The sequence below is a fragment of the Sus scrofa genome, chromosome 2 (assembly GCF_054392235.1).
Source record: "Sus scrofa isolate SSC_HxYL_T2T_F1_AM1 chromosome 2, Sscrofa_HxYL_maternal_Yorkshire_Landrace_v2.0, whole genome shotgun sequence".
In the NCBI taxonomy this organism is placed as follows: Eukaryota; Metazoa; Chordata; class Mammalia; order Artiodactyla; family Suidae; genus Sus; species Sus scrofa.
In genome coordinates, this window is record NC_139384.1 from 128,095,690 (window position 1) to 128,114,038 (window position 18,349).

The window sequence follows — 18,349 nt, forward strand, 5'->3', positions numbered from 1 at the left end:
TTTTTTAATAGTTATTTCTCCAATACAATTTTTTTTCTACTGTACAGCATGGGGACCCAGTTACACATACATGTACACATTCTGTTTTCGTACATTATCATGCTCCGTCATGAGTGACTAGACATAGTTCTCACTGCTACACAGGATCTCATTGCTAATCCATCCCAAAGGCAATAGTTTCTATCTATTAACCCCAAGCCCCCAACCACCCCACTCCCTCCCCCTCCCCCTTGGCAACCACAAGTCTATTCTGCAAGTCCAATATTTTCTTTTCTGTGGAAAGGTTCATTTGGGCCGTATATTAGATTCCAGATATAAGTGATATCACATAGTATTGTTGTTTTCATTCTGACCTACTTCACTCAGTATGAGAGTCTCTAGTTCCATCCATGTTGCTGCAAATGGCATTATTTTGTTCTTTTTTATGGCTGAGTAGTATTCCATTGTGTATATATACCACATCTTCCTGATCCAATCATGTTATCAGTGGACATTTGGGTTGTTTCCATGTCTTGGCTATTATGAACAGTGCTGTAATGAACATGCGGATGCATGTGTCTTTTTTAAGCAGAATTCTGTCCGGATATATGCCCAAGAGTGGGATTGTGGGGTCATATGGTAGTTCTATGTATAGATTTATAAGGTAACTCCATACTGATCTCCGTAGTGGTTGTACCAGCTTACATTCCCACCAGCAGTGCAGAAGGATTCCCTTTTCTCCTCACTCCCTCCAGCATTTGTTATTTGTGGACCTATTTAATGATGGCCATTCTGACTGGTGTGAGGTGGTATCTCATGGTAGTTTTGATTTGCATTTCTCTAATAATCCGTGATGTTGAGCATTTTTTCATGTGCTTGTTGGCCATCTGTACATCTTCCTTGGAAAAATGTCTATTCAGGTCTTCTGGTGACCCACATGGCTTCAGTTTTCTTCAGACTTTACTGCGGGTCCCTGGCAGTCATCTACTATTGAGACGGACAAAATGCTTTTCAGTTTTGCCTGCTGGTTTCAAATTGTCTGGTCTTGCTTCCCAGGGAATACCTGTTCATTATTTCGTTCTTTCCTTTTTCAGACCCAGAAAACACTCTATTCCTTCTCTCTGTCTTCTCCTACACAGACACTGACACTGTATAGATCTTGTGGATGCTTTTAGTTTTTTGTTACCTGATGTGTTTAGGGATATGTGGGTCTTTTTTGTCCACTGATTCTGTTGTAAACATTGTTTTGTTCTCCCACATAGTCGATTGCTCTTTTTGTGTGCAGATTCTTTGCAAAAATATTTTACTATGTAAACATGAAGTGATAGCCTTAGTAAATAATTGAATTCTTTTATAAACAATATTTTGTTATTCTTCTGTTTTTAAAATCAAGTGTCATGATTCAATGAAAAGAATAATATTAAATTATTTATTCCCAAACTCAATAGCCAGTAAGAACCAATGCATAGACACTTCTTTTATTAAGTCTGCCCTGTTGTAGAATTCTGTAAGTTGTCAAGAGTAATGCAGGGAACTAGAGCTAGGAGTAGTGGAGCTGTTACCACCCTGAGGCTGGAAGCTACAAGGGTGGGTGCAGGGAGGGAGATGTTAATGGAATCCAGAAGGATGGCTTGGGAGAATCAGTGAATGCTTTTGAGGGACACAGCCAGGTTGAGGTGATTTTCCAAGGGGAGAATTGGGGGCATAATAACTCTGAACATATTCTCCTCTCTTTATTTTCTGCTTGAGCATCCTTGTTGGCTGAACCTAAAAGACCTAAGAGCCTTTTGGGTAAAAGCAGGGTGAAAGGAGAGATAATGCAGCTGTATTAAGCGAATAGAAAATAGCCAGTGTACTAGCTAATTGTCTCATTAGAGTAGAACCATCTCAGGCTAAACATGTGTCCCCACGTTATATGATACATATCATGTTGATTTAACAAACAGTATCTCCTTCCCACTACTAAAACAGAGAGAAAGTTCTCTTCTTATCTGTAGACATGCTGTTAACTAGATAAGGATGAATTTATATTTTCAGCCTTATCTTCTTTCTCCCTTAAGTATTGCCCCTTAAAAAGACCAAAGTATTTGGAAATAAAAAGCAAATAAAAAAACCCCAATTACTAGTTTATGTAGATTTTAAAGTTCTTTTAATTACTGATTTATTTATATGTGTGTATATTTTATGTGTGTAGCCAACTAAGTCATGAACTTTATTTGCGATTGGAAATGATAATACTCAGCCCTAGCTCATCTTTGTTGGCCTTAATGATGACATTAAAAAGATCTTTCATGTATTACCATGATAACTGATTAAGCACATGTATTTTTCAAGATAGGTTGGATGATGCAGCATAACACATCCCCCAAATTTCAGTTTCCTAAAAGAAGAATACACCTAATTAAGTCTAGCCGTACGTCTCTGCTCTTCACAGTCATTCAGGGTCCCAAGATGAAGAATGCACCGCCTTCACATGACACTTTCGTAATATGTTTATTTAGTCAGCATAGCAGGTGGAGCGCTCTGAAGGGTCTCATGCCAGTATAAGAGTAACTGAATATTTTCATCTGGGGGAGGCATGCAGCACTTCCGCTCATAACATTGACCAGAGTTAGTTATTAGACTCTGCCCAATCACAAGTGTGCCTGGAGGTGCAGTATTCTGTGTCCAGGAGGAAGACCCGAATATTAGCACTGTTAATATCTACCAAAATACGAGGTTCCTTTTTGTCCTGAATTAAATGAGATCAAGACATCTTATGAATTACCATAGTTTCTCTTTTGTACATTCTCTTTTGATGCTCAGCCATGCTCTGCTTCTGATTTTAACTCTTGAACACCTGGTACCAAAATTTCTTTCTTTCCTAGGTCAGCCATGGTGAGTTATACTCACAGAGGAGTTGTAATTTTCGACCTGTCTTAAGATGATCATATACTTCACCTGAAGAATAAAGTAGAAACAGACTACAAAAGACAGGGACCACTTTAATCTCAAGGCAAAAATGAGGTTTGGATTAAAATGACCATGAAGTGTAATTATTAGCAACTGTGAGAGATGTCACCCAGAAGATGAGAAGGATATAGAGAGGCAAGCTGTTCTTTTCTTCATGGAGGATGCAGAGGAGTATCCAAGGTATGCATTCAATACACTCACTCCTAAAATATTTCCAAGTTACAGAAGATGGGTTGGTGTTGACATCAGTTTCCTTGAGCCATCTCTGTGCTTATCAGTGGGAAGAAAATAAATCCTCAGGGAACTTTGACTCCATCTTTGAAATACTTTATGGATTGATTGGGAAAATTGGTTACTAAACTATATTTTTCCAAGTTCATTTCATCATTTTTATCATTGCATGTGCTGTGAAAATATAAGTATGTAGAGACATACAAATTAATATGTACAAATGCATTTAATATATTCTTCAATATGTAGAAGTTAGTGCTAAATTGGATGTTTTGGTACTGAATTAATGCTAGGAAATGATCAGAAATTTTAGGTCAAAAGGTGAAAATCCTCTTTTTCACTCCACTAAGCAGGGAAACAATTCCTAGGAGACCTTATGCTGATAAGACGTTTTCAAAGTATTAATTAAGGAGCGGGACCATCCAAGTAAGTTCTTTGATTTTTGGTTTTATTGGAAACATCGCAAACTATCTTGATGTAAACAACTTTGTTACTTCCCCAGCAGAATTCTTAGATTGCTGACTTGGCAAAGTACATCATTTTCATTCCTTTCAGATCATTATTTATATAACTCAGCCCTGCCTTTCCAGCATTTCTTGTCTAGTAGTTCTTAAAATCAACAATCCTAGCACTTTGGGGAAATAGGTTGTGTCAGTGTTGCGTGTTAATGGGTAAAGCTTTGATGGAGACCTTTCCATTCTCTTCTGTTTTTACAGTGGATGAACAGAGGAGATGAGATGGTCACAACTGGGATGCAAATCAGAAATTGTATCCATGGGGGCTCTAAATAGGCACTTGGCAGGAAAAAACTAGCAACAAATCAACTTAGAGAAAGTGCTGTCTTTCCAAGCTTGGTTGGAATTTCGTTTTACTTTTGAAGTATTTGATTTCAAAAGTAGTATATTCTTGTGATTAAAAATTAAATGCTATGCAAATATTTAACAATAAGGTGAAATTCCCCTACAGCTTCGTCCTCCAGAAGTGACTGTCACTAACAGTTTGTGTATATTTTTCCAGAGTTCAGTTTTTATTTTTTCTGGGGTTCTTCCCCTTCTCCTCCTCTTCCCCCTGCTTTCCCCACTTTTCCTCCTCTTCTCCCTCTTCCCCCTCCTTCCCTTTACTCTCCTCCTCCCCATGTCCCCCATTTTCATCCCTCCTCTCCTCTTTCTTCTCTTTATGTACTCTAAATTAGTACAGGTAGGAATTCCCATGGTGGCTCAGTGGTTAACAAATCCAACTAGAAACCATGAGGTTGTGGGTTCGATCCCTGGCCTTGCTCAGTGGGTTAAGGATCTGGCGTTGCTGTGAGCTGTGGTGTAGGTTGCAGATGCGGCTCAGATCCCGTGTTGCTGTGGCTCTGGCGTAGGCCAGCGGCTACAGCTCTGATTAGACCCCTAGCCTGGGAACCTCCATATGCTGCAGGAGCAGCCCTAGAAAAGGCAAAAAAAAAAAAAAAAAAAAAAAAAAAAAGAAAAGAAAAATAAGTAAATAAATAAATTAGTACAGGTAGTATTGCTGGATCAAAGATTCTGAACTTTTAAAATTTTAGTAAATTGTCGATAAATATTTTGGCAATCAATATATGACCAATTGTTCTGCCAAATGAAGTCGTATTAAGCTAGGCTTGTCTAGACATTCATCAATAATGGCTAGTATATATCATTGGTCTTTGTTAATCTTTGTTAATTCTGTTTTAATTTAAATTTGTTAGGTAGCTTCTTTTTGTAAGTTTATTGAGCCACAGAATTTCCTCTGTAAGTTACCTGTTGATATATATTTTCCCTATTGAGTTATTTGCCTTTTTAAATACAGACTTTAATGCAGTGTTAAAATATCATATTGCATATGATACATATATATGTTACATGGTACATATACAAATATATATTAGGGATATTAGACTTTTGTCTTTTTTGTGTACTGTCAATACCTTTCTCTGATCGATTCTGTTTTCTTCATTTTGTTTAATGGTATATTTTGCCTTGCAGAAGTTTCAAATTTTCATGTAAGCATGTGTCTATCATTTATTTTATTGCCTCTGGATTTCATGTCATGCTTGGAAATACCTCTTGCATTCTAAGTTGATAAATATTTGCCATTGTTTCCTTTAGTTTCTTGGCGAATTTACTTTTTTGCTTTATATGTAATTTTTATTCTTCTAGAATTTATTATGTAAAAAGATGTAAGGTATGGGTTCAATTTATTATTTTCCAAATTACTATCTTTTTCCAAATGTCTAGCTCATTGTACAACCAACTTCTTTCAATAATTCGTTTTTCTCTTCACTAATTTGAAATACCATCCTTACCTACTATTAAATGTAGGATGGAATACTACATTTCCATATAATTGAGTCTTTTTGGTTTTATTAATTCTGGTTGTCTATCTCTGTTATGATCCTAGGATGTTTTAATAAGGTAGGTATATTTTTTTATTTTTCCATTTTTGGTAGCAGCTGTAGCATATGGAAGTTCCCAGGCCAAGGACTGAATCTGAGCCATAGCTGTGACATATGCCACAGCTGTGGTAACACTGAATCCTTAACCCACTGTGCTGGGCTGAAGATTGAACCTGTGCTGCTGCAGAGAAAATTCTGAGTCCTTAACCCACTGTGCCATGGGGGGAGCTCCTGTGGTAGCTTTAATATATTTGAATATTTAAGAGGTCTTCAGCTTTCCTTTGCTCAAATTATCGACCCCAATTTAAAAGTATAGTGGGGATATTGATTTTTATAACACTGATTTATGGATTAATTTGATGAAAAACAATATCTTTAAACTCTTGAGTCTTTCTACCCAAAAGTAAAATAAAACTCATTTTTCAAGGCTTCTTTTATGACCCTCATTGGAGTTTTATACTCTTTTGCTTATAGGGACTATGCATTTCTGCTCAGTTTTCCTAGAATATTTTGTGGCTTTTTTTCTATTATAATTTTTTTTCTACATTGTTTTATAAGAATATAGAAAGCTATTCATTTTTGTGTATTAATTTTGGATCCAGCCAAATGCTGAATCCTTTGTTTTCTACTATTACTTTTACAGTTTCTTCCCTTTGGTTTTGCAGGGAGACAGTCAGTCAGTTTGTGATAGTAATGACACTGCCTTTCTTTTTTGTATTTGCGAGTCTTACTCTCATGTTCTATTTTTAGAATTCTGCCGGTGCAAAGTGAACCTATTGTAGTAATGTTAGGCATCTTCTCACTCTGCTGCTTACTGTAATATTTATGCTCCTAATGTCTTAAGTTAAGCATAATCCCGGCTTTTGGGTTATGTATGCTATCATAATAATTAAATAATTTATCGAATTATTATAAACATTTATTGAAGTTTTTAAAAATCGAGAATCAAAGATTGAGGAGTTCCCATGGTGGCTCAGTGGGTTAAGGACCCTGTGTTGTCTCTTTGAGGATGCAGGTTCAATCCATGGCCTCACTCACTGGGTTAAGGATCTGGTGTTGCTACAAGCTGTGGCGTAGGTCACAGATGCAGCTCGGATCCAGTGTTGCCTGTGCCATTGCTGCAGCTCTGATTTGACCATTGGCCTACAAACTTCATATGCCACAGGTTAAGCTATATAAAGAAAAAAAAGAAAGAAAAAAGAAGACTCAATGATTGATTTAAAATCATTTTTTATAAATAATTAAATTTTATCAAATTCATTTTTACTATTTAGATGCATATAAGGTGAATTTTATTATTAGAATTCTTTTTTTGTTTTTGCCTTTTTTTAGGGCTACATCTGCGATATATGGAAGTTCCCAGGCCAGGGGTCTAATCAGAGCTGCAGCTGCTGGCCTACAACACAGACACAGCAACCCAGGATCTGAGCCACCTCTGCAGCCTATACCACAGCTCACGGCAACACCAGATCCTTAACCCACTGAGCAAGGCCAGGGATCAGACCCACATCCTCATGGATACTATTTGGATCCTTAACCCACTGAGCCACAATGGGAACTCCCCTAGAATTCTTTTTTTTTTTTTTTTTTTTGCTTTTTAGGGCCGCAGCCCCAGCATATGGAGGTTCCCAGGCTAAGGTTCCAATCTGAGCTACAACTGCTGGCTTGTGCCACAGCCACAGCAACTTGGGATCCAAGCCAAGTCTGCGACCTACACCAGACTGGCAATGCTGGATCCTTTAACCCACCAAGCGAGGCCACAGATCGAACCCGAAACCTCATGGTTCCTAGTCGGATTCATTTCTGCTGTGCCACAATGGGAACTCCCTTTTTTTGTTTTTGCTTTTTATAGAATTTTTAATTTTGATCCATTCTTGCCTTTTTGGAATGTCTGTAAGTAGGTAAGTAAAATTAACCTATACTTTGTTTTTTAAAGATGACTTTGTATGATAATGGTAGCAGTGATAGCTGATTTTATAAATAATCTGGAAAGCATTTCTCTCCCTTGCTCTCTTTTTCCTGTACTGTATATTTTAAATAGGATAGGAATTTTATTTCTTGGGATTTGTGAAATTTGGTGGGCTTGGTGGTGTTTAGAGAAATACCTCTATAAAATCAAAATAACCAGTAATCTTGGACTATGTTAACTAATCTCTTAATCTTTTCTTGGGCTCATCTTTGTGATTTTTGTTAAAAATTTTAGTGAATTTAGTCAAACCATCTTATCATGGTTTAAAGTTTTATGAGATTTAAGTTGTGTGAATCTTTCCTCACTATTCCCTCATTTATAGCATATTTATGCTTTCCCTCATTCCCTTTCTTAATTTTGTGTGTATTAGATTGTGTTATTTTAAAATATTTTAGTATCAAGTTACTTACTTTATTGTTTTAGTAACTACTTCTAAGGTTATTGACCGTATTGCATTTCTTTTTCTAATTAATTACTTCTGCTTTTATTATTACTATTTCATTCTCCTTTCAGTTTATTTTGTGGTTTAATTTTATTTGATTAACTAATAAGTTTATTTTTATTTTTCATATTTAGTAACTAGGATTTTAAATTGTGAGTATTCTTCCATTTTTTCCTTTGCTTTTCTTGGGTCATTTTAGAATTTTTGCAGTGATCACTCACTGTGCTAACATAAATAATACTTATATAGCTTTTCTTTCAAGAATAGTATTATTACTCTTATATTGTATTATCTACATTATTTTGAATCAGTATATACTACCACTTCTTTCATAGTGGGTTTTCTTCATTTGGGAGCTGTTTATTTTGGATCTTCTTTCAGTTGGCTGTATTAAGAATTCATGTATTTTTCAAGTAGCACTTTTAGTGCTTTCATTCCTGAGGTATTACAACATTAGACACTTACTCCTCTGTGAATGACAGTCTTGATGGTTATACATTGTGTTTGGATGCATCCCTTTCCCTTCAACCCTCTGTAGATGCAGTTCCTCTATCTTTTTTTCATCTTCAGTGTTGTGGCACTGAAGTCAGGTTATTTTATTTAAGATTTTTAGGCAATCTGATTATTTTCCTGAGGTACTTATGAGTCTTTGTTTTTGAAATTTAATAATATCATTTGTAAATATAATGGAGAACAGTTAGCCCTTTCAAGGTTAATATATAGGTGTTCTTTTAGAAAATAAATGTTTTACTGATGAATAATTTCTATATGCTGTTCTCTACTGTATGTATTCAACTATAATGGAAAAAATAAAAATCTTTAAAAAAAATTTATTATCTTCTCTTCTCTGTTATTTTCCTGAGCTTCCCCTCCATATTACAATTGTGTTTTCACTAGTGTTGGTTCATTGTCTTTTTGCTTCCAATTTCCAAATTGGAAACATTTCTGTTTCTGTAATGGTATTTTCTCCTTAGCTTTGTTTTTGTAGGGGCTTAAATAGATTATTTACATGTATAATGAAATATCCAAAAATTAAGAAGGGAGTAATCTCGAGAGGAGAAAATGATCCAGAAGTGAAAATCTTTGAATCATGGCAATGGATAATATAGCGGAAGGTCTGTAGATAGAGCAGTATTGAGGGGTAGGGGATGATGTAATCTAATGCCACAAAATAGACAGCTGGAGGCTTTTAGGTAGATGGAAGTGAGAAAGGAATGAGCAACAGAGTAGATACCCACCTCATTCCCATGCTCAGGGATATATGGGCTAAGGGAGAAAATTAGCCTTCACTTGAGAGAGCTGTGCAAGAGGGATTGTCTCCATGGCAATGCCAGGTTTCCTTTAGTGTAAGAAGATAAATAGAATCAGAGAAGGGGCTGGGAATTTTGGGGATTCTGCCAGTAATGGAGTGCCAAAAGTCTAGTAAAAGAATTTCAGGAAGATTGGGGGAAAGGAGTAGATAAGGACCTGGTAGAACCTTATAGAGATTACAAGGTAGGAGATGAGGGTGGATCTAGACAGCTGGGATTGTAGAGATTAACAAATACAAGGCTAACTGCAGACTTAAGGCAGAAATTAGTGACAAGCCTGAGTAGGGCAGGAACTGTTGGGTCCCTGAAACTTCATCTTGATCCATGTTGATAGAGGCCATGAAATATGAGGAAATGGGTCTTGGAGCCAGTGTATGTATGGACTCCACCTTAACCCTGTGTTATAGGGTTAGAAAGACTAAGGGGTACATTTCCCTGATTTAGACACAGTCTGGGCTTTGCTCTTGATGGGAAAGGCTCTGCTGAACCTTCCTAGACTTGTGATTCTGGAGGAACTTGTTGTCACTTAATTGCAAAGAGCTCCCTCATTATCACTCATAATCTCAGTGGAAGGCCTAGGGAAGGATAGGTCTCAGTCTGTGAACAAGCCTTCTTGAAGCCTGACAATGTGGAATAGGGTCATAAAAGGAGACTCTTGGTCTGCAGTTTATCAGACAGCAGGTGGGATCTCCATCATGTTTACAGTTGTCCTCTTAAAAGTTAAATGGAAGGTAAGATTGTGTGTGTGTGTGTGTGTGTGTGTGTGTGTGTGTGTGTGTGTGTGTAGCAGGATCAGTGATGTGTGAGCTAACATAGCAGGCATCCCGTAGCCTTAGTTAAGGTATATTGTTTCCAGATAGGATAAATCATCTATCTTTAGACATGTCTCACTATAGGTGTGTATGTGTGAGTGTGCATGTGTGTGTGTGTGTGTGTGTGTGTGTGTGTGGTTGTGTGGTTGTGAGGTTGGGGTAGTATATGAGAAAGAAGTACTGCCTTCTAATTTTGTTTTAAAGATGATAATGGTGGATTATTCTAGTTAGTTTCACACAAAATAAAGATAAGACAGAGCCTGGTACTCTCTTGAACCTTGCCTCATTGTCCTTGGATATGCAAATATGACTCAAGTGGATATTTTATTTTTTTCTTCAAGTTTCAACCTGCCATTGGTATTTTCCCTTTCTACTTAGGGATGTTTTCTTTTTTTTTTTTTTTTAAAAAAAAAACAAACAAATCCATCACGATCAAGATGATGAAGATGGATTTCAGTTCTTAGCATTTTCCTGTGGTTGTGTCCAATTCCATTGTATTTGGAAGAGTATATATTATTGGTAGTGTTTATTATAGATTATGGTTAATCTGTGTTATCGATTATGATTAATAGTAGGGTACTCCCTGGTATTATTTTTATAGATGAGTTTTTTTGTATATAAATCAGGTTTATTTTATTTATTTTAATAGATTTCAAGGAGAGTGGTTATGCACACATGCTCTTGTGGCGCCATCTTCAAGTCTTTGCTTGTGTTTTGCTCCTGACTATAAAAGTGAGTGTTATGGTTTCAAAGGCTTTCATTTATATGTCACTAGAGTATGTGTTGACTAAATGTCAACAAAGCACATGAATAACTAGGTGATATAGATGCCTGTACCTATCCATGCTACTCACATTTTTTATTGACTTGAAGTTCAAAATCTTTTTGTGCCTAGCATCATGCGTACTATGACTAATTTGAAATATTTAAAATATTTTCAAAATATTTTGAGGATAGAATATTTTGAGACTTTTTTGTTTTGTTTTGTTTCTGCTGCTGTGTAACAAATGACCACATGTGGCTCAAAGCAATATAATATTTTACCATTTGCCATATAATGGCTTACCATTCTGCAGGTTAGAAGTCTGTTATGGCATGCCTGGGCTCTCTGCTTAGATTTTCACAAAGCTGACATCAAGGTATTGGCTTGGATGAGTTCTCGTCTGGAGACTCGGGAAAAAACTGTGTACAAACTCATTCTCGTAGGCAGAACTCTGTTCTTTGCAGTTGTAAGACTGAGATCCCCTTTTCATTGATGGCTTCCACGGGGCCACCTCTTTAATATTCAAAGCCAGAGTGGTAGGTGGTATAATGTGCCTCATTCTCCTCACCTTTAAGCCTTCCCCACCTCCCACATGTCTCCAGGTCCTAATCCCTGAAACCTGTGAATATGTTACCTCGTACGGCAAAAGGGACTTTGTAGATGTAATTAAATTAAGGGTCTTGAGCTGGATTTGGTGTCCTCACAAGGGTCCTAGGAGGAAAAGAAGGCAGTAAGAAGACAGAAGCCGAGGTTGGAGTGATGCAGCCAGGAATCAAGGGCTGTTGTAGCCTCTAGAAGCTGGAAAAGCAAGTTGCAAGTCCTCCCTTGGAGCCTCCAGAGTGAAGAAGCCTGCTGCCACCTTAATTTTAGCCTCTTCAGACTCATTCTGCATTTCTGACCATCAGAATTGTAAGGGAAAAAACATACATTGTTTTAAGCCACTAAATTTGTCATGATTTGTTACAGCAGCAATAAGAAATGAATACAGACTGCAACGGGGAATTTTTTCCCTCATTGACTCTTACAATTGGAAGCACTCTAACTTTCTCTTCTGAGGCCAGTGAGAGAAAGCTCTATTTTTAAAAGGGGTTTGTATGATTAGATCCAGACCACCCTTCATTTAAGGTCAACTGATTTGGGAGCTTACCGATCTGCACAGTCCCTCCACAGCAGAATTTCGATTATTGTTTCATTGAATTACTGGGGGATGTGTACACACCAGATGCCAGGAATCTTGGTGGGGATGGTGTGTGTGTGTGTGTGTGTGTGTGTGTGTGTGTGTGTGTGACTATTTTAGAGTTCTGTCTACCACAGAAATGAAAACCTTTAAAATATTTGAAGTATTTAAAGTATGTGAGCCTTTTTCAAATATTTTCTTTTCTTACCTTCTTTAAATTTTCTTTCTGATCACAAAGGTTATTGCTTTACAATGCAATACTATAGGAAAGAAAGAGAAAGAGAGAAAGAAAAAAAGAAAGAAAAGAAAGAGGAAAGAAAGATAGATTTACATAGCTCTAATTTAGTCAGAAGACACATGCAGTGAATTTACTTTGGAAACCTGCCTCTGGAATTTTTCATGACTACCCTTTCCCCCCAGGGCAGAACTCATGATTCCTTGATGTGTTTTTCTACTCTAGTCATTATTTAACTTCCTCAGAGTTACTACAGCCTATAATATCTACTTTCTTGATTTATTTAAGTTTTTAATCAAGGACATAGTGTATGATTGATGTTTATTGAATGGATGAATGAATAAATAGAAGTTTCTGTTCTACACTGCTAGCTGGCTATTTAGAGTGGTGTTTTGGTCTTTTCACAGTCATGTTTAACTCTGCTATCTCAGGCAAGCAGAATATTAGTTCTCTTTGCCTACCTCTATGACTTATTGATCCTAAAGTATTTTTTTCTAATTACCATAAAGATTAAATTCCTTTTTTTGGTTTGTATTTTTTTTAATAAGCCTTGTCCCATTTTTTTCTTCTTCGTTTGTTATTTGGCTTTTTTTCTTTATTCCAGTCAACTTTTGTTAATGGCAGGGGATGTCCAAGGAGAGGAAAATTACCTTCATTAAGTGTTGCATCATAGTATGTAAACGATGTTTATCTCCTAAATTGGTGTCTTATTAGGAAAAATAAAACTGTGTGCCTATGGAAAGTTAAAACTGAATTAAATTTCTTTAAGAGACTCAATTTTTTATAACTATCTTCTTACTAGTCACTGTATAGTATTTTCCATTTTCCACCTGGACAAATGGAGGGACACAAGTTAAAGGAAAAACATCATAAGGTATTCTAAATGTTCCAGATCCTTTCTCTATAAACTTCTTCACTATTTCATAAAGAAAATTTCACAAAAAATATTGATACCGGAAAGATGATGCTGGAATCCGGGCTCTTGTTCACGGCATTTGAAGAATGAACTCTGTGAACACAGAGGCAGCAAGCAAGCAAAGTCTTTATTAAAGGAAAGCAAATAGCTCCCAGGTCTGCTGGGAAGGAGGAGAAGAGCCCCCTTTCTCTATAGTCCTATAGAGATTTTTATTCTTTAAAGATGGGAGGGTACCGGAGTTCCCGTCGTGGCACAGTGGTTAACGAATCCGACTAAAAACCATGAGGTTGCGGGTTCAATCCCTGGCCTTGCTCAGTGGGTTAAGGATCTGGCATTGCCGTGAGCTGTGGTGTGGGTTGCAGACGCGGCTTGGATCTTGCGTTGCTGTGGCTCTGGCGTAGGCTGTTGGCTACAGCTTCAATTCGACCTCTAGCCTGAGAATCTCCATATGCCTCAGGAGCAACCCAAGAAATGGCAAAAAGACAAAAAAAAAAAAAAAAAAGAAAGAAAGATGGAGGTGCCAACATGGGGTCCAGAAAGATGTGGTTTTCTCCCATTGGCCTTGTTCAATTACCTATATCCGTCCTTGTCCAATAGGGTCTTAGGGGTGGAAATGTCCTGTAAATCTCAGTTTCTTTGCCCTTTTCTTCCTGCAAACTGAGTCACGGGGACTAGGGATTAATGACTATCTGGGTACACTCACTATAGTAAACAAGGCCGGTGGGGATGTTACTCTCTGGAGCCCTTAAGCCGCAAATGTTAATCAATGGCCATATCAAAGAATGCATCAAAGCCCATGCTCCTACACTGACCACCTGAGTTAATATTCTGCCTCAATATGACATTGCTTTTCAAACCCTGCCGGGGGCCTGAAAACATGGAAATCAAGACTAGAAATGTCTGAAATGGAAAAATACAATATGGAGGCTTGCTTGAATTATGTCCCTTTAGCCATGCCACCAGTGATCCTGCTTTGCTGGAATACTTAAACACAAACACATTTCCATTTAATATGAAACCTAATCTTGCTAATTTGCCAAAAGAAAATGTCAAATTAGTGATTAGTTTGCTTTCCTCAAGATGTTTATTGGAACCTGATTATATCAGCATATGCAATAAATATCATAGTTTCTATATTTCTTAACATCCCAGTCATACATCCTTGTGTATCTCACCGGTTATACTAAATAGATAAAAGATAAGCTACCTAGTTTAAGTTTCCATTTTACTCAGTTGACAGTTTTTAATACTAAATCTACAACTGTATGAGGAAATACAGAGAGAAAAAACTGATTTATTATTGATAGTTAACTTTGTAAGTATTTTTAAAAAATCATCTATTGTGGGGGAATTCTGGGATAGTTGATTTTAATATGTGTTATATTAATCATCTATTACCACAACAATGCTACATAAATACCCCAAAACTTCATGTCTTACAACAATGTGAAACTAAGGTCTATATTTGACTGAAGAATGATCTAGCCCAGAATACTTGGGCAACTCTTCATAAGGCTGCTCATTGAAGTTATATCAGCTTTACATGCCTTTCGATGTTCTTGGACCAGTTTCTGCACGGAGTGCTTTCCTGCGACAGAGAACAGTAACTACACCCGTCATCCTCTAAGTTTCCTTTGGCCGAAACCTGTCATGTGGCCAAGTCTCGAATCCATGAGGCAGAAGAATATAGCAAACCCATGGAGGAGTGGGGAAGGGTAGGAGTGAGTATTTTTTGAAGATCAATCCAAACTATCTCATAGCTTTTATTTATTTATTTATTTATTTTTTGTCTTTTGTCTTTTGTTGTTGTTGTTGTTGCTATTTCTTGGGCCGCTCCCGCAGCATATGGAGATTCCCAGGCTAGGGGTTGAATCGGAGCTGTAGCCACCGGCCTACGCCAGAACCACAGCAACGCAGGATCCGAGCCGCATCTGCAACCTACACCACAGCTCACGGCAACGCCGGATCGTTAACCCACTGAGCAAGGGCAGGGACCGAACCCGCAACCTCATGGTTCCTAGTTGGATTCGTTAACCACTGCGCCACGACAGGAACTCCTCATAGCTTTTATTCTTTATGACAAATGGTACGTAAGATGGAAAGGATCCCTATTTGTGAAATATGCAGATACGCTATAGAGTATCCCTTCTTCTTTTTCATGGCATCCAGTAAGGTTAAGAGTAAATTTAAGTATACATTTGCCTATTCTTATCTTAGGGCCGAAGATGAACTGTTATGTGTATTTAGCAGCTATTTTCTTTGTCTTTGGTTGTTGATGTACAGATATAGATATATCTAGTGATTCAGTAGAGTCCGCGCATTACTTTTTTCTCTAAGAATAAGCATATCACGAGAGAGAAGAAATGGAAGCATGGGTGCTCTCCTAAGATGTTGTGCTAGGGCAGACACCATATCTGTCTCCGTTCAGTGCTGTCTCTTAGCACCCAACCCAGTACTGTGCTCTCAGTAGGCTCTCAGTGAATATTCAGCTGACTGATGACCAACTTGCAAGAAGGTCTCCATGTGTCACCTCTATCTCTGTTTCATTTTTGTGTTAACATACAGTCTCTGAAAATACAAATGATATTTTTTATTGTGGTAAATTACATATACCATAAAGTTTACCATTTTCACCATTTTAAAGTCTATAATTCAGGAGTATTCAGTACATCTCCTAAGGGAAATGTCACAAAAATGATGATACAGCTTTCTGAGCCCTGCTATACCATCCCCACTGTGTAGTTCCCGTCAGTACTTTTTCATGACCTCAAATGGAAATGCCGTCCACTTTAAGCACTTACTCCCCACTCTCCCCTCCTCAGAGCCCTGGGTAAGAACTAACCTGTCTTTTGTTTCTATGGATTTGCCTATTTTGGACATTTCCTAGAAATGGACTCAAAATATACAGCTTTTTGTGTCTAGCTCTTTTCACTTAACATAATGTCTTTAAGGTTCATCAATGGTATGTAGCATGCATCAATACTTCATTCCTTTTTGTGGCTGTATAATATTCTATTTAATGGATATGTCATATTTTATTTATCCATTCATCAGTTATGGAATTTCGATAAATAATATTTCATAGACATACTAATTAATTCCAGGTATCTGATAAAGTATAATAGATTAATAGTTTAGAGGTTTTACTTATTTCTTCTGGTAGAAAGTATCAGTGGAAAGGAATTCTTTTGCCGAACTTATCTGGAAAGGGAGGAGGAGAAAACTGGAAGACATTCCAGAAAAATAGTATGAACACAGTGTAGAGTGAATTCCCACTGCCAGATTAAACTGTGATACTGTGATTTTTTTTTTTAAACTTCAGTCTAGATTACTATGATCAGATATCATAGTCATTTGACAGCAATTTGGTAGGAAACCAGGAATCAGCTGCTGGTTATTTTAATTGTGACTTTAATCTTGCGTCTTTTCCTTATTTGCTATGACACATGCCTTAGTTTTCTCTATTATAAAATAATAATAATACCCAAATAGTACTTTCCCACTTCTTCCCATGCTTACTGGGCCAATGTTACATGTGCTGCCCAGCCTCCTCCTGCTCTCCAAAAATGTTTTAAACCCCAGATCATGTGAGATTCTGATTTAAGATTTAAAAATACTTCCCTCCCTGAAGGTTTATTATCCAATTAGAATCTGAAAGGGACTGCATGACTATTTCATTATCCATAGAGTCCAAGAAGAGTGCAATGGAATTAATTTAAAAGCTTGGGAAAATAAGATATATGAATAAAATGAAAGGAATTGGCATTATGTAACCTGGAGGAATGAAGGCTGAAATCTTTAATACATGAAGGGCTATTATATAGAAGAGGATGAATGATTTTTCTCTGTCTTCCATGAGAACAGAATAAGAGGAAATGGATTTAAGCTATAGCAAGCAGGATTTAGATTAAAAATAAAAAGCTTTCTATCTCTAGGGAATGTAAGGCATTTTATCAGTGTCCTTGTTAAACTCCAAAAGGGATTGAAGGAAAAGAAAGTGGAAGCATTACTTTTATTGTTAACATTGTTTTCTAAGAGGTGTTCCTAAATACCCTTCCTTGTGAATGTTTAGATGAGGATAGATACTTACCTGTTTTGGATGGTCTAGAAGAAAGTGGGGGACACCACACTGCCACGTTTTTCCCTCTATAGAAGTGTCACAGAGCACAGTGCTCTGCAGGCAGGACCTCCTTAATAAAATATAGTAAAATAAGTAGTTCTCTTGTGGTGCAGTAGGTTAAGGATCTGGCGCTGTCATTGCAGTGGCTTGGATTGCTGCTGTGGCACAGGTTTGATCCCTGGGCCAGGAGTTTCCACATGCCATGGGTGTGGTCAAAAAAAAAAAAAAATGTACTGAAATGAATAGGTCCTTCTTCTTAAAGATAGGAAAACCAAGGTAGTATAATAACTGTATGCCCTAAGATCAAGCAGCTGGATGCTATTAGGATCAAGTTCATATAGTTATATCAGATAAAATGTAAATTTGAGATGGAAAATAGATTTCTATCTGTTTTATACCTACAGTACTGGATGAATAACCCAGAACTGGACTCAGGCACAGTCTCTCCCTGCTATGCCCTGGATGCATGGACTGTTTCTGGACTAGTTAAGTGAGTCAGGGACCTGGTTCTAGGGAGCATTATACATATAATACTGAGAAGTTTATTTCAAAAATGATTAAAAAGAATGCATTTGGTACTTATTCATTGAGTTCTTACGGCATGTGAGGCATTAAGCTAAGTCCTAGGCAGTGTATAAAAAGGAAAAAAGTGCTGTGAAATAGTGTGGAGATACCCTGTCCCTTTATTTTTAAAGGCATCTGGCAATATTAATGCTAATTGTCAGGAAAAAGTAGATAGAAAAAACCAGTGGGAGCAGCTTTGTGTTATCCCTTAAGGAATTGGGGTGCAGGCTTATAAACTACGCATCTCTTTCTTCCCTGGCATCTGCTCTCCCCTTTTTTATCCCCCTCTAGTGGACTGACCTGATCTTTCACAGACCCCGTCCCCACTGCCTGGCACTTCCCATGTGTGCTCGCCAGACCACCAACTCCTGCCCAGGCTTATCATCTGCATTTTCACTCTTTTGACTCTTCAGCCATCAGGGCCTCTAGGGGCCTGAATGGAGAGTAATTAAAATGACATTTGAAGGCCTTTTGTGGTAGT

The 18,349-nt window shown here is 37.4% G+C and overlaps 2 long non-coding RNA genes across 5 annotated transcripts in view; both read left to right on the forward strand.

The window, feature by feature from the left end:
• LOC146405682 (uncharacterized) overlaps positions 1-18,349 on the forward strand; it is a 327,565-nt gene that overhangs the window by 81,543 nt on the left and 227,673 nt on the right. For all 4 annotated transcript variants that reach the window (XR_014838568.1, XR_014838566.1, XR_014838567.1 and 1 more), the window contains exon 2: positions 2,847-3,111. This is a non-coding gene — a long non-coding RNA (uncharacterized LOC146405682). The remainder of the gene's footprint in view (positions 1-2,846; positions 3,112-18,349) is intronic.
• Positions 12,690-17,868, forward strand: LOC146405684 (uncharacterized). Its single transcript, XR_014838580.1, has 2 exons — positions 12,690-14,943; positions 15,249-17,868. It is a non-coding gene; the product is annotated as an uncharacterized LOC146405684 (long non-coding RNA).